The 14,638-nt window shown below is 42.0% G+C and overlaps 1 protein-coding gene across 1 annotated transcript in view; it reads right to left on the bottom strand.

Moving 5' to 3' along the window:
- Positions 1–14,638, bottom strand: part of RORA (RAR related orphan receptor A) — a 183,694-nt gene that overhangs the window by 143,804 nt on the left and 25,252 nt on the right. The gene's annotated exons all lie outside the window — the stretch shown is intronic.

The raw sequence follows: 14,638 nt of genomic DNA, 5'->3' as shown, positions 1-14,638 counted from the left end.
ACTTTCTTAGTTTCTCGATAGTCATAGTAACAGTAATATAAGGAAGAAAAGTTACGTATCTTTTTATTCACCTCAAGAAAAGAAAATTTCCAGTGAGGAGATTAAGATGTTTAATGTTGAAAGATCATCTCACCTTCTAGGGCACCAGTAAAGATTTCAACCCATGTATCTGTAGAAAATTTGCAGAAACTGTCACAAAATGAAAAATGAGAGGAAGCCTCATGGTCCTGCTAGGGTTCTATAAGGTAAGTGCCGAATAATTTTCTGTTTTTAAGGCTTGTTAACAGTGAGTATCTTAGGATGACGGGGTTATAGTTGACTTTTTTCTTTTTTTAATTTCATTACATTTGCATTTCCCCCCCAAACTGCATAAAAGTTGTTTTCTTCATAATGTTCTGTTAGTTAACTTCTGAAAATACAGTACTGGAAGCCTTAGTCCCAAGAAGTGCAATGGTACCAAAAGTGGATTTTCTATTTCTTCACCTCTTTTCTTAATAGACACAGCAACACTAAATTTCATCTCATTAGAAGAGATTTTGAGAAAATGAGAAAGGACATTTCTAAACCAAGTGCTTTTCCTCTGAATAAGATTTAACCCAAAATGAGGTTGGGGACTGGAAGAAGGTATGAAAAACTACCTCTTAAAATTTCTGTTTCTAAAGCTAATAGGAATTCTTTTGCAATAGCTTTTTTTTTTTTTCCTTGACAACCAAGGATTGATACATCTTGCATGTTAAAAAGTAGAGGACTGTGAGTAAGTATTCACTGGCTACAATTTTTTTTCCTTGTAAATTCCCTTTTTGTGATACAATTGGTGCTCTTTTACTGTCTTAAATTTTTCCATTTTTCTTTAATGGTCTCTCCTCTTTTCTTAGTTCTTAATTGTTCTGCTTTTCATCAGTAGATAATTCTCTCTGGTTGACGAACAGTGATGGGGGTCAGAGTCACGGACAATATACGATATCTGGTTCTGTCTGGCTGGAAAAAAGTTAAACGGTGCTTCAGCCTCCAATTAGTCACTTTAAGTACAAGCACCAGTCAGCCTCCATGGTTGCAAGCATTTCGTTGTTGTAAGCACTTGAGAATACCTGGTATAATTTTTTCACATCCCCCTGCCCCAAAGCAAGTTTATCTTTGTTCTTAAACCCTAAGCCACACTCTGTATTTCCTTTCCGTGCCACACTGAAAAGAAATAAAAACCAAGTGCCGTACATATCACTTCAACACATAAACAATTAGGTAAGAGTCCATTTCTCCCTTAAACCTTTCTTGGAAAGGAAAAGGAAAACCTTGTTTTCCTATCTTAGAATAAGACTTAAAAGCCATCAAAGCACCCACAGAACAAGTGGCTCTTCATTTCAGGGGCAGGGGTAGTGTCAGGCATGTGTAGTCTTTGCTCTACCATGGATGTCTACGTAATTTCTTGGAATAAGGCTTGCAGTGGATAACCCAGTGAGATGCAGGAAGATTCTTTCCACTCAGATCCTGTCAGGGCCAATGTGCCTTTCAGGAGACTGTCTGTGAGATTCTGAAGATTGGAAGTGTAAAAAAAATTGAGTTGGACAGATCCTTGCCACCACTTTTTCTGCTAAATATAGACAAGTTGTCATCAGGTTGCACAAGCAATTTCCAGCTACAGCTCCTCAGGAAGAGAAGCAGGCACTGGGGCTCATGTCTCTGGTAGGTAAAATGCGTAGAGAGGATCTGACCCAGACCTGGGGGTTGTGGGGAGCTAGGGAAGAGGGTAGAATGAAACGGGAGAAAGGAGTCTACGTTTTGGTTAAATATATAATGACACACTGGGGGGTATATAGCAAATGATGGTATCGGCTTAAAATCTCATTAAGCATGGATAACTTGTTAGAAAAGAGATATAGAAGGGGTGCTCCCCCCCACAGGAGTCTGTGTTCAAGTTCCTTCTCTACTACCGCTTTGGAAGCAATGTAGTAACAGTGGGAAGAGACTATGAGACATGGTGTCAGATGGTCCTGAGTTTGAATCCTGGCTTCATCTGACCCTACGTTTGATGTGGAGTTAATTACTTAAGTACTCTGAGGCTCAGAGTCCTAATATATAAAATATAGGTAGAATAATATCTCTCACAGTGTTACTAGGATTAACGTACATGGCACTACCTAAGTGCTCAACTTCTCTTGGTGCCCCCATCTACTTCTCCCCTTTGAGGCAAATTGTTTAAGCTTCCCTGGACTCTACTTGTTTTTCTCTTATCAAGTCCTTTGGGTTCTACCTCCAAAGTATATCCAGAATTTGTCCCCTTCTCTCCAACTCCATTGCTACCACGCCAGTACAAGCCACTGTATGTCTTGCCTAGGCCACTGCAACAGCTTTCTCACTACTTTCTCTCTTTCTGTTTCTAAACCCTGTACAATCCATCTCTACACAGCAGGCAGAGAGAACTTAAAAAAAAAAAAGCATATTAAATCATGCCATTCTTCCACCTGAAACCCTCCAGTGGCTTCTTACTGAGACTAATATCCAAACCTCATCACAACCTTCGAGGCTCCTTGCGATCCGGACCCTGCTTACCTCTTTACTCCTTGACTTCATCTGTATCACTTCCTTCTTCTATTAATATTTTCCAGCTGTACTGGCCTAATTTAACTCCCCAGAACACGTCAAGTTTATCTCTACCTCGGGGGCTTTGCATGTGCCTGGAAGAAGTTCCTTCTATATTTTGTTGTGGTTGAAACCTTCTCAAGTTAGGTCCAATGTTCTCTCGTACAATTTGTCTTCCCTGACTTAGTCTCTATACAGCCCTATACCATTTTTTTTTCATAGCACTTATTACTGCATGAAATTATTTTAAATTTTGCTTCTCTGATTCCCCCGCTGGGGATGTAAACTTCATCAAAGAAGGGGACTATACTTTTTACCCCTGAATAAACCCAGAACACTCGGGCAGCATGTGGTGAACGAATTCTGATTAAGTATGTAAAATGGGGTAATGATAACTTCCTGAAAGTTTGTGACTGGATTTGGCAGTCTTTCTATGTCTTTCCATTTCTAAAGATTCTATGACACCTTGAACAGCAAGACTGAATCCCAGAATAATTTAAAAGAAATATAGTTAGGAAACTTTCAAATACTCATCATATACTAATTCATATTAGGTTTACCCAGTTGAAACACTGTCTATCTGCTTTAATGAAAAAAAAAATAAGAAGGACTTATAATTTGCATGTTACGGGATCCTTTTAAACTACTATTTAAAAATTGTGTTCCTTTCAGTAGCATTAAGGTTTTCCCAACAATCTTATTTACAGTTGGCTTAGCACATCCTTAGTTCACAGATCTTGAAAAGGAATGTGATTCCACAGCATAACACATCTGCTAAAAGAAATGGCTCAGGTGAGCACAGACTGTGTGAATGGCATGTTATTCAGCTCAGGGAGTCATTCATTCCACTTCTGGGGCTGGGCTGTGAGAGGGACACTGTACAAAATGGATCAATCTTAGGGAAGGAACTGGAAACCCTGTTAGAAGAAGGAAACGGGAAGGCCTAATTGAAGGCAGGCCTAGCTGAACTGAAGCCTGATAACTGTCAAATATCTGGAGGTTTTCATGAAAAGATGCTGTCCCGCACATGCCCTGGGACAAATCTACAGCTGATGAGTAGAAGCTACTGGGAGGCAGATTTTGGTGCCATAAATGAAGGGAATTTCTAGCAGTCAGTCTGCCCTCATATATAAGCAAAGGTCTGCTTGGAAATACAATAAGCACGTGCCGTCACTGGATGTTTCAACTTCAGACAGGCAGACCACTAATCAGCAATGTCCTACAAGAATTCTTCCCATTATAGGTGGGCAAGTTCTCATGGAGCTCTTTTCACAAATTCCAGGCTGACTAGTGGGGTCTAATGTTGTGTGATTTGCATCACACAGCGTTATTTCTAGTATGTAATGTGCAGAATATGATGAGTCTCTTATTGTTAATGATTCAGGCCCAGGAGATTTTGAATTTCAGAAGTTAAGCTAGAATCTCATAGATCCACGGTTTTACTTTCTGACCCGGAAGGAAGTTACTGGCTATTTCCTACCAAAGAGATTTCTTATCTGGAAGGCTGAAGCAGGCTACTTCTTCTCTTGGTGAATAATAGTTTGTGTTCCAAAAATAACCCTGGGTTTAGGGATAGAAGATAAGGCTGGAGAGTTTAAGAGTTGAATTAGCTCGCCTTTTAATTTGTGCTCTAAGAACTCTCTGTTACCCTTTACCTCTCCCTTCTGGCAGGGTGGCTGGTAACTCCGGGCAGAAGCTGAACCCCTGCTCAGCGCCATCCCCCAGCCTGAGCCCTCTTTTCACCTTCTTTCTTTCCTTCCTTCGCCTTTCATTAGAATCCCTGTGAGCCTTTGCAAGCTTAGCATGAAAATGAGCCCATTTTATTTTTGGAACCCACAGAGGCAGCCCTGAGGGGAGTTATTGTGTTGCTTTTAGCAACTAAACAAAAAGGTGTGAAATCATTTGCTGGCTGTTCTAGAATGGGAAAAATAAATAAATAAATAAACTGAGCAGGAAGGTTCAGGACAGTGTGTGGTCACTTGGACAGAACCTCGTGACGCGGCTTCTCTGAGACTTATTAGTAATAAAAGTGGCTGTGGGAATGTCTGTACATTTCTCTCACCTTCCCGGGAAGTTACCAGAATAACACGGGAAGCCACTGGGATTTTTTTTTTTCTTAAATGATTCACTTGGAAAAACTAGTTCCACGTTGCTTTGAAAATGACTTGGGGACGGGACTAGTTTGAGAAAATTCCTTAGAGCCCTTTGCAATGTTCCCTGTACAGGGAGGGTGAGGGAGGGAAGAGAGGACCATTTCACCAAGGGTTTTTTAAGAGCTGGGAACACCCATCAAACGCCTCTGTGGACGAGTACGGGAGTCTTTACCACGGGCCTGTAATGATTTAATCACATTACAGTGGTAAGAGACAAAGACCGCCAGCAACAAAGACTTCTCGTGAAACTTGAGGTTTTTGCCTCATGCTGATAACATTCACTAAGAGCCATCTCCTGTTTTGGGGGGCTTTGGGCCTCTCTTTTTGGAAGAGCATCATATTTTGAAATGTCTCTTCATTAGCAAAGGCAACTTCATTTTCAACTGGCGTCTTGCATATGGGATTTTTTTCCCTTTTACAATGATGTAATCTTTTCTAAACTACAAAATATCTAAAACATGCAAAAATGCGGAGACTTGGTAAATGCATATACTATTCCCAAGATGTCACAATTGCTACTTGAGCTCTTCTTAAAAGAAATAAAATGCTATGGTTGTGCTTTCCTATTCCCATGCTTCTTTCTTGCTCTTTCCCAAGAGGCAAACCCTGTTCAACTGGTGTGTGTCCTTCCACCCTTGGCCCTTCCGCAGGCCTGACCAAATAGTCATTTGGTTTAAAGAACTTGGCCTTTGGAGTATTCAGGCAGCCAGGCTTCCGTGAAGGATGGGCATCACCATGCAGTGGGCAGTCACTGGGCCTGTCTTGCTAAATGGCAAGTCTTCTTTTCATCCAGCATTCAGGGCAGAATTACAGTAGAGTCAAACACTAGGATAAGACAAACCTTTAAAAAGTACTATTTAATTGACTAATCAATTCATAGAACAAATTATATTGACTGCCCACTTATTGCCAGGGACCATGCTATGTAAGTCACAGACAAATGGAAATTATAACCACTGTAATATCAAAGCTTCTCTTAGGAAAGGAGCTGTCTTTGCTTAGGAAAATTCCATGATAAGCCATGACCATGATGAGGTGGGCAATAAGAACCAAGAGAGAACTTCACTGAGCTGAGTGGGATTGTGGAGTGAAGGAGGAGAAAGGAGAAGGAGAGGGAGGAAAGAAATAACTAGGAATCTCAGGGCGAGAGAGAGGGGGAGAGATGAGAGATGTGAGTGGGAAAAAGGACAAAGGGGGAAGACAAAAGGACCTGTGGCAAAGTGGCTAAAGTGAAAATAAAAATTATGGTGTTTCAGGTGCTGGAAGGCTTCAACAACAAGGTCTCTTAAGATCAATTTGAGGTGGTGTGTGTTTCTGTGAAAGAAATCCATTGTTTGGTACCCATCCTCTTCTCTACACCCCAGTAAAATGTTAAGTGAAATAGATTTTTTTAATTAAGGGATGAATTTTATATACATGTACACATATGTATACATATATATATGTGCACGTGGTATGTATATGTGTGTGTATAGGTACACGTATATGTACCTAAAAGACCCTGGATAAACTGAAATGGATCAGTGAAAAGCAGAAATTCAGCACCAGAGGTGACCACGAAAACCGAGCCCTGGTGCCTCCCCCTTACGCTCTCAAACCTCAGAACTCTCAGAAATCCGGCAAAGTCTTGGCTTTCATTGCAGCCTGGGGAAAGTGCACTGAGAGATGTCTCAAAGAGCAGAGAGAGCTTATTTGACATCAGAGTTGGGAGCAGAGCTTACTGTTTCAGTTTTACACTGTAGGTAACAGGGGACATGATTTGAAGACGGGGGTGCCTTCTGAAGTCATGATTTATCGAACCTCTACCACGGTTGCCCAAATGCTCTTTTCCCTTGTTTCCAACTAGCAAACACCTACTCATCTTTCTGGATTGTATTTAAATGTCACTCTATCTGTGGAGTTTTCCCTGACTCCCAGGGAGGGTAATTTTCTTCTTCTGAACTTCTGTATCTCTCCATATATATCTTTCTCTAAGACACCACGTATGACATGATACCACATGCGACTGAACCTGCACACAACAAAGTAGGCCTCGGGGTACCACTTTCGAGTCCCCACTGCCCAGCAAGACACACGGGTCCTTTACAGAATAAAACCTGGGGATGTGAGTAATAAAGGGAAACTTACAAGTGGGCACACAGCTTCAGAAAGAGCAGAACTCCAAGCCCCTAAATTATTGGGTACCACCCTCCCCCAATAATTCTGCTACTGGATGCCATTTGTCTTGCCCCTTGCTCCTATTTAGAAATAAGAACCCCTTGCTCCCCAGAAGTAAAAGCAATGTAATAGTCATTTGTTTGTTTATTCCCTGAGCCAAGACGCAGGGTGATGAGGCTGGATTGCACACGGGGCGTGGGCATCAGAAACTGGGAAGTCTCACCTTGCCCGGCCTGTCTGGCTCGTATGCTTGGGCAAGTCACATAGCTCCCGTGGGACTCCTCACCCAGTGGTAATGACCGGCTTCACAGGGTGGCTGCAAAGCTTAATTAAGGATTGAGAAGGAGGCAGAAAATACAAAGTGCCTCATACACGCAAAGGATTTTCTTCCCATATTTATCTTTGGGCTCAGTAGCCTGCGGTAGGAAATGTTTATAAGCTGGAAGAAGAGTCTAGCAAAAGTATAATTACTATTCTCATCCTAAAATGGCTCACTTGTATTGACTGGGGCAAGGACCACATATTTATTTCTTTTATTCCAGTACATTCTGTGGCCCTTGCTGCTAACTTCATGGGGACAGCTTGCTACCTCTTGGCCTCAGTTTCCCTGACTCCAAGGACTTTCTCTATGATTCCTTTATGCTCAGATGTGTTGTGATGCCTGAAACTTTTATCTCAGTCCCCAGACGCTCAGATCACACTCAGAAAAGGTTCAGGGACTTCCCTGGTGGTCCAGTGGTTAGGAATCCGCCTTCTAATGCAGGGGACTCAGGTTTGACGCCTGGTTGGGGAACTAAGATCCCACACGGCCCGAGATAATTAAGCCCGTGCACCACAACTAGAGAGAAACGTGAGCGCTGCAACGAGATCCCACGTGCCGCAACTAAGACCCAACTCAGTCAAAAATAAATTAAAAAAAAAAGAAACGAAAAGAAACAAGGTTCACAGATGGTACACAAAAGTTTGTGAGTGAACCCATAGGGGTTGGTCCCCAAGCCAGAAGGCACAGGGACTTGTGAAGCCTTGTACAAGTGACCCCCCCCCCGACTCTGCCTGGCTTCGTAGACACGCATCTCTCTTCTGAGCACTTGGGAGACCTCAGCAGATTCACTGTTTCCATCACTGCCAGAGTCTGCAGCCTCACTGCCAATTATTTTGCTGAACGATTGAGCAAAAGAACAACTGATCCAGAGGTAACACTGAGAAGGTAGGAGAGAGACAGAAAAACAAACCAAAACAGTGGGTTGAGTTGCTACTTTGAAAAACCTTCTTATTCCTTACTGCATTTTGTTTGCTTGTTTGTTTTGTAATCACAGAGGATATTGCTGTACTAGGGATATTCAAAGACCAAAACTGTTCAGAAGGAGAAAGGGATTCTAAAGCTTTATACCCCAAACGAACTTCGCATGCAGTGTTTGTTGTCAAGAGAGGAATACAGGCCAGAAGATGGCCACTATTTCCATAGCGCCTCCTCTGTACCCTCATCCTGCCTCGCTGTCTTCAGAATCCCTGGCATCATACCCCAGGAGGCAGTTGGGTCAGCCACAGGGGTCAGATAAGGAGGTGGAAGAGTGGGACAGCTATTGCAGGTGCCCAGCCAGGTGTGGCGGTAGCTGTGGAAATGCGTGGGACCACCAAGGCTTATGTAAGAAGGAAGCCAAAGGGGAAGATGTAAGGTTGATTCTGATTGGCTAACTCAACATGAGGCCGACTGAGGGAGGAGGGGGAGAGTGGGAGAGAAGACACTTTTGAAAGCATGACAGTGTCTCATTTGTATGCAAGTAAATATGAAGGTGTCTTCCAAATACAGTCCTGAAGAAGGTGGGGATAAATGGGAATTTTGATATGCAGTAAACCACATGCTACCTTAAATATATACACACAAATTAAAGAAGGTTGCTATCAGTCGAATATGCTATATATCCTAATTACATTAATATTGGATGCATTGTTAATACAATTTCTCAAATGTATTTAAAAATGACTTGAAGAAAATGAAAAAAAAAAAAAAGAATGAAATAATGCCATTTGCAGCAACATGGATGGACCTAGACATTATCATACTAAGTCAGACTGAGAAAGACAAATATCATATGGTATTGCTTATATGTAGAATCTAAAAAAATGGCACAAATGAAATATTCACAGAACAGAAATAGAGTCAAAGATGTATAAAACAAACTTATGGTCACCAGGGGGGGAAAGGCGGGAGGGAGGGATAAATTGGGAGATTGGGATTCACATATATACTATACTAATATAAAACAGATAACTAATAAGGACCTACTGTATAGCACAGGGAACTCTACTCAATACTCTGTAATGGCCTATATGGCAAAAGAAGCTAAAAAAGAGTACATATATGTATAACTATTCACTTTGCTGTACACCTGAAACCAACATAACATTGTAAATCGACTACACTGAAATAAAAATTTAGAAAAAGGAAATGCAAAAAAAATTTTTGGAACTTTAACCTTGAGTGCCCATAGATCATTTTCTTAGGAAAATGTGACTACTGGAAATGTTAGATCTTTTTCAAGCCAAAGCATTATAACTGGTCTCCCATACGCCTAGAGTAAAATTTTCTACTGAAGCACTGTTATAGAAAAATACCACATGCTATAGATTAAACACAGAAACCAGCTAATCACAACACATGAAAGGAAATGTAGCGTGTTCTGAGAAGTGCAAATATGTTGAAACATGTCTACCGTGAAATACAGTCTTAACAATCCTCTGAAAAATAGCCCTTCTGCAAGGAGCACTTATTCTTACACTTCACTGAGGGATCTCAGTTTCAAATAAGGTTCATTTTATGAACTTGGGTGATGGAAACAAAAGATACTCTGGAAACATCCTTTTAGTTCTGAGCACCTCCTCTCTTTTTTCTTTTTTTGCGGTACGCGGGCCTCTCACTGTTGTGGCCTCTCCCGTTGCGGAGCACAGCCTTCGGACGCGCAGGCTCAGCGGCCATGGCTCACGGGCCCAGCCGCTCCACGGCATGTGGGATCTTCCCGGACCGGGGCACGAACCCGTGTCCCCCGCATCGGCAGGCGGACTCTCAACCACTCACTGCGCCACCAGGGAAGCCCACCTCCTCTCTTTTTTGGGAGGAGGGGAGCTTTCAGTGATTCCACGTATATCTTACATTCAATAAATTGAGGATGGAAAGCAGTGCCAGGTAATTCCAACACTTAAACTGCTACCTAAGCATCTAGCTGTTAAAGGAGTTCAAATGAATTGTTAGCTACAAAAGGGAGGTTTCTCAACCTACATCCCACTCCAAGGTCAACTCTCGTCACAGGTGCACTTGGCCAGGAGGCACTCCTAATCTCAGAAGCAGATATGGCTGCCAAGTTCAAGTTGTCATGACTCTGAACATAGTATAACATTCCGCTCCAAGCCAGAGTCCATAACTCTTGCGGCTGTTCAGATGAGGGCCCTTCTTGGTACTGCTTAGGCTCACACCCACTGGCTACAGTAATGCAGCAGGTGAAGGACTTAAGTGTCACTCAGTTGGTTTCCAGTTGCTTCCAGGAAAAAAAAAACCATGGCGTATAAGATTCTTGCATCTGACACCTGGCAAATTTCCCCTGTGTTCACAGGCCACAGACAGGATATCTGACCATTGCTGTCATGGCCTGAAGTGCTGTCTCCCACACTTTGAGGGGCCCTGCGACATCCAGAAAGCTGGGGATGTTAGCATTTTGGAGACAAGGTATAAAAAAAGACTCTACATGTATCTGAAAACTCTGCCAAGCACATTATCCCTGACATGCCACCTGTGAGCTCTTCCAGCTTCAGAACATTCTGTCTCAGGAGTTGTCAGCTCGACCTCATATTCTGGTTTTATGGTGTTGATTCACATCTACCAGAAAGGAGGCCAAAAGGAAGGACTCGCCTCCATCGTTATCTTCTGCAAATGAGCCCCCTGCTTTGCCCCTGGGCTGTTTCTCCATGTACTGTTCTTGGGCTGTCTGTCTAACTTGGACTGGGCATCTGTGGCCCTGAGGTTCCACGAATATTCAAATAATAAACAACAGTGCTATAATTACCAGTAGGTTCCTCAAAAAGCAAGAGAATAGCAAACTAACCTCAACTTGGCCTTTGTTTCTCTGGCAAATCAAAGGTCAAAATGCTTTTTTGTCATTTTTGCATAGTCATTTACGTTGATATTTTCCCCTTGTGGGATCCAATCTTCAATGTGAAAATAAATCTAGAAACTTTCTATTCACACGTTTTTAGGTGTGTGCCCCGAATGACACACTCGGGAGGTAAGCACGAGTCATGGTAACTGGCCACATCCTTTATCTGTTGGGACCTGAGAGTTAGCAGAACTTTATCTTTATGATGAAGTGGCCTTTAGAAGTGGGTATCGCCGAGTTCAGAATGTGAGCATCGTTACTGAGAAAAAGCACTTTCCTTTTAAACAGAGAAACCAACAGCCATGCACTACAAGGCCTGAAAAAAAAAGTTGAGCTACCACAAAACAAACAAATATTCAGCTCGGTTTCAGGAAGTTTAGAGAGGATCAAACAAGGCTTTCTCTATTGAAGTCGTTTGAGAACATTCGTGCTCACTTCAGCCTCAGTTCCTATTTATGCTGCTGGCTTTTATACATCGACCTCAGGAGGGCATTCCAACTTCAGGTTACTCACAAAGTATCTTCAGAAAAGAAGGTCTGAGCATCCCAACCCCAGCGTGAGGGAGGGGAAGCACAGAGATTTGAATTTGTTTCCAAACTACTGCTCTGTCCTTGAGGCGAAGACATCTCAAAAACTGGAGAGAGAAATTCCACAGAGAGAGAGAGGGTGAGAAAGCTTTCCCATGGTGTGAACATGCCTGTGAAGAGAATGACTCTTCTTGTGAGACGAAACCAGGAGATGAGAGAGGCTATATGTGGAACCCTTGTGAAGGTTTCCATGCAGAAGGAGCTTGCAATTTTCTGATGGTCCCTGGGGAGGAGGATTTGGTAGACAGTTGAATTTTCAAGCAAATTGTCTTCCAGAATAAAAGAGGAATGATGCCAACCCCTTGCAAACAATATTCTTGTTTGATCAACCTATTACTTTTTAGTTCTTAGGGTCATTCATGCTCAGAACAATGTTTTGGGTGGTGTTTTTAATCCCCATTTTATGAATTAGAAAATTGAGGCTCAGAGATTAAGTCCAAAGTTACACAACAAATACGTAGAAAAGCTAAGATTCACACCTGGGTCTTTCTGCCTCTAATGCCTGAGGTCTTTCTAACATGCCACATCAGCACCTTACTACATCCTACTTAACAAAGCATGTTATTACCAGTGGGAAGAGAGAGAAACTTCTGGAGAAGAATAGGAAAGAGTTTTGACTGGGGAGTGGGCACGACGCGGAGGGAAATGTCGGCACTTCGGTCATTGTTACTGTGTCTGCATCTTTTCGTGGAAATATACAGAGATTTCTTCTTAAAATCTGCATGTTGGAACTTGGTGGTAAAACTTAAGTCCCATCCTGCATATGGTGCAAATCCACATCAGAGAAGCAAGAGATGAGAAAGCTGCTGTCCCCAGAAGGGTCAAGTCTGAAGGACACACACACCTAAAATCACATAAATACCCACACTACTTGCCTCTGGAGAAGGTCTCAGTAAGGTTTACCCATACGTCAGCAAGCATGAGTCCTCCATAGACATACAGATGGCCAACAGGCACGTGAAAAGATGCTGAAGATCGCTAATTATTAGAGAAATGCAAATCAAAATTACAATGAAGTATTACCTCACACCGGTCAGACCATTATTAAAAAATCTACAAATAACAAATGCTGGAGAGGGTGTGGAGAAGAGGGAACCCTCCTACCTTGTTGGTGGGAATGTAAATTGGTGCAGCCACTATGGAAAACAGTATGGATGTTCTTCAAAAAACTAAAAATAGAGTTGTCCTATGATCTAGCAATCCCACTCCTGGGCATATATGCAGACAAAACTATAATTTGAGGAGATACATGCACCCCTATGTTTACAGAAGCGCTATTCACAATAGCCAAGACATGGAAACAACCTAAATGTTCATGGACAGATGAATACATAAAGAAGATATAGTACATATACACAATGGAATACTACTCAGCCATAAAAAAGAATGAAATAATGCCATTTGCAGCAACATGGATGGACCTAGAGATTATTATACTAAGTGAAGTTAAGTCAGACAAAGACAAATACCATATGATGTCACTTACATGTGGAATCTAAAATATGACATAAATGAGCTTATCTATGAAACAGAAACAGACTCACAGACATAGAGAACAGACTTGTGGTTGCCAAGGGGGAGGTGGGGTGGGGTAGGGTGTATTGGGAGTTTGGGATTAGCAGATGCAAACTATTATATAGACAATGCATAAAGAAAAAGGTCTTACTGTATAGCACAGGGAACTATATTCAATATCCTGTGATAAACCATAATGGGAAAGAATATGAAAAAGAACGTATATATATACAACTGAATCACTTTGCTGTAGAGCAGAAATTAACATAACATTGTAAATCAACTATACTTCAATAAAATAAAGTAAAAAATAAAGAACGAGCCTTCCACAAGCAGAGTGTTTTTCTTTAGGTATCTCCCACCATATACACACCTTGCTATACAATTAGGTGGCTTACTCTGGAGCTTAGGAAAAGCTTCCTACCTATGCTGAACAACTTCCCTTTTTTTCATTATGAAAGAATATATTTTGGTAATACAAACTATGCATCTCTTCTACAGTACAAAATCGATGTGTATTCCCTACGTGGCCTCCGTGCTCCCAAGACATCAATACCCTCAAGTACACAAGAAGGCTTCCACTCCAGGAGGTACCCTCCTCCCACCCTAATCTTTTTTAAAGTTGGTACAACATGTCTATAAAGTCCAGAATTTCCAACAGCCATTTTAGTCACCTAAATCTGAGAGAGATAAATTTACAATCCACTTTAGGTTTATGTGGGGAACCATAAGTACCAGGCTTGAGCCCTGAGGGCTAGAATTTCATGGGCCATTAAGTGTGTCACCAGGTGGAGAGCTGTCAATAGCTGGAAGTGAGTTACATGGAGATAAGCACAGTCAGCCGGCTTAAGAAAGTGTAGCCCCAATCAGAGACGGGTACCCTTTCCCCGCTGGCTCCATGGTTCCACTCACTGGTTCATCCCTCCCTCCTCGGAACTCAGTCCTCGTTCGGTGTTTAGGATTTGTCCCTGTGCCAGACAGCAGGCTGCGTTTCTCTTACCTAGACTGAAAAGTCTAGGTGACATATGGAAAGAACAGGAGATTGGCGGTGAGGCAGAGCTGGATTTAAGTCCTTGTTCTGTCATTGGTAGCCATGAAATAATGCACAAGTTACTTAACCTGTCTTAGCTCTAGTTTTTCCAACTGTAAAATTATTAAAGATAATTAATAGTATAAGAAAGGTATAGCTAGGACCAACAGGGAGAGGTTGTAGGGAGATAGATTTCCTGCTCAGCAAACAAAAGAACCTTCTAAAAACGAGGTTGGCTCAAAAATAGAATGGGCTGCTGTGAAAAGACATGAAGAAGTAAATACCAGCTACTGCAGGCTTTGTGTCTAACCTGGATGCTGGGTGGAGGATTCTGGGCACAGGTGGGAGTTGAGAGTGGCTACTGCAATTCTCCCTGCTGCTCTTGAAATTCGACGATTCTATGATTTACATATGTGTCCTTCCAGAAAAGCCAAGACAAATCCTCTCAAAATCCACAGTGGAGAATAAAAG

The sequence above is a fragment of the Delphinus delphis genome, chromosome 2 (genome assembly GCF_949987515.2).
Source record: "Delphinus delphis chromosome 2, mDelDel1.2, whole genome shotgun sequence".
NCBI lineage: Eukaryota > Metazoa > Chordata > Mammalia > Artiodactyla > Delphinidae > Delphinus > Delphinus delphis.
The sequence above is the reverse complement of the archived record's forward strand: the minus strand, read 5'-3'. Positions and strand labels throughout refer to the sequence as shown.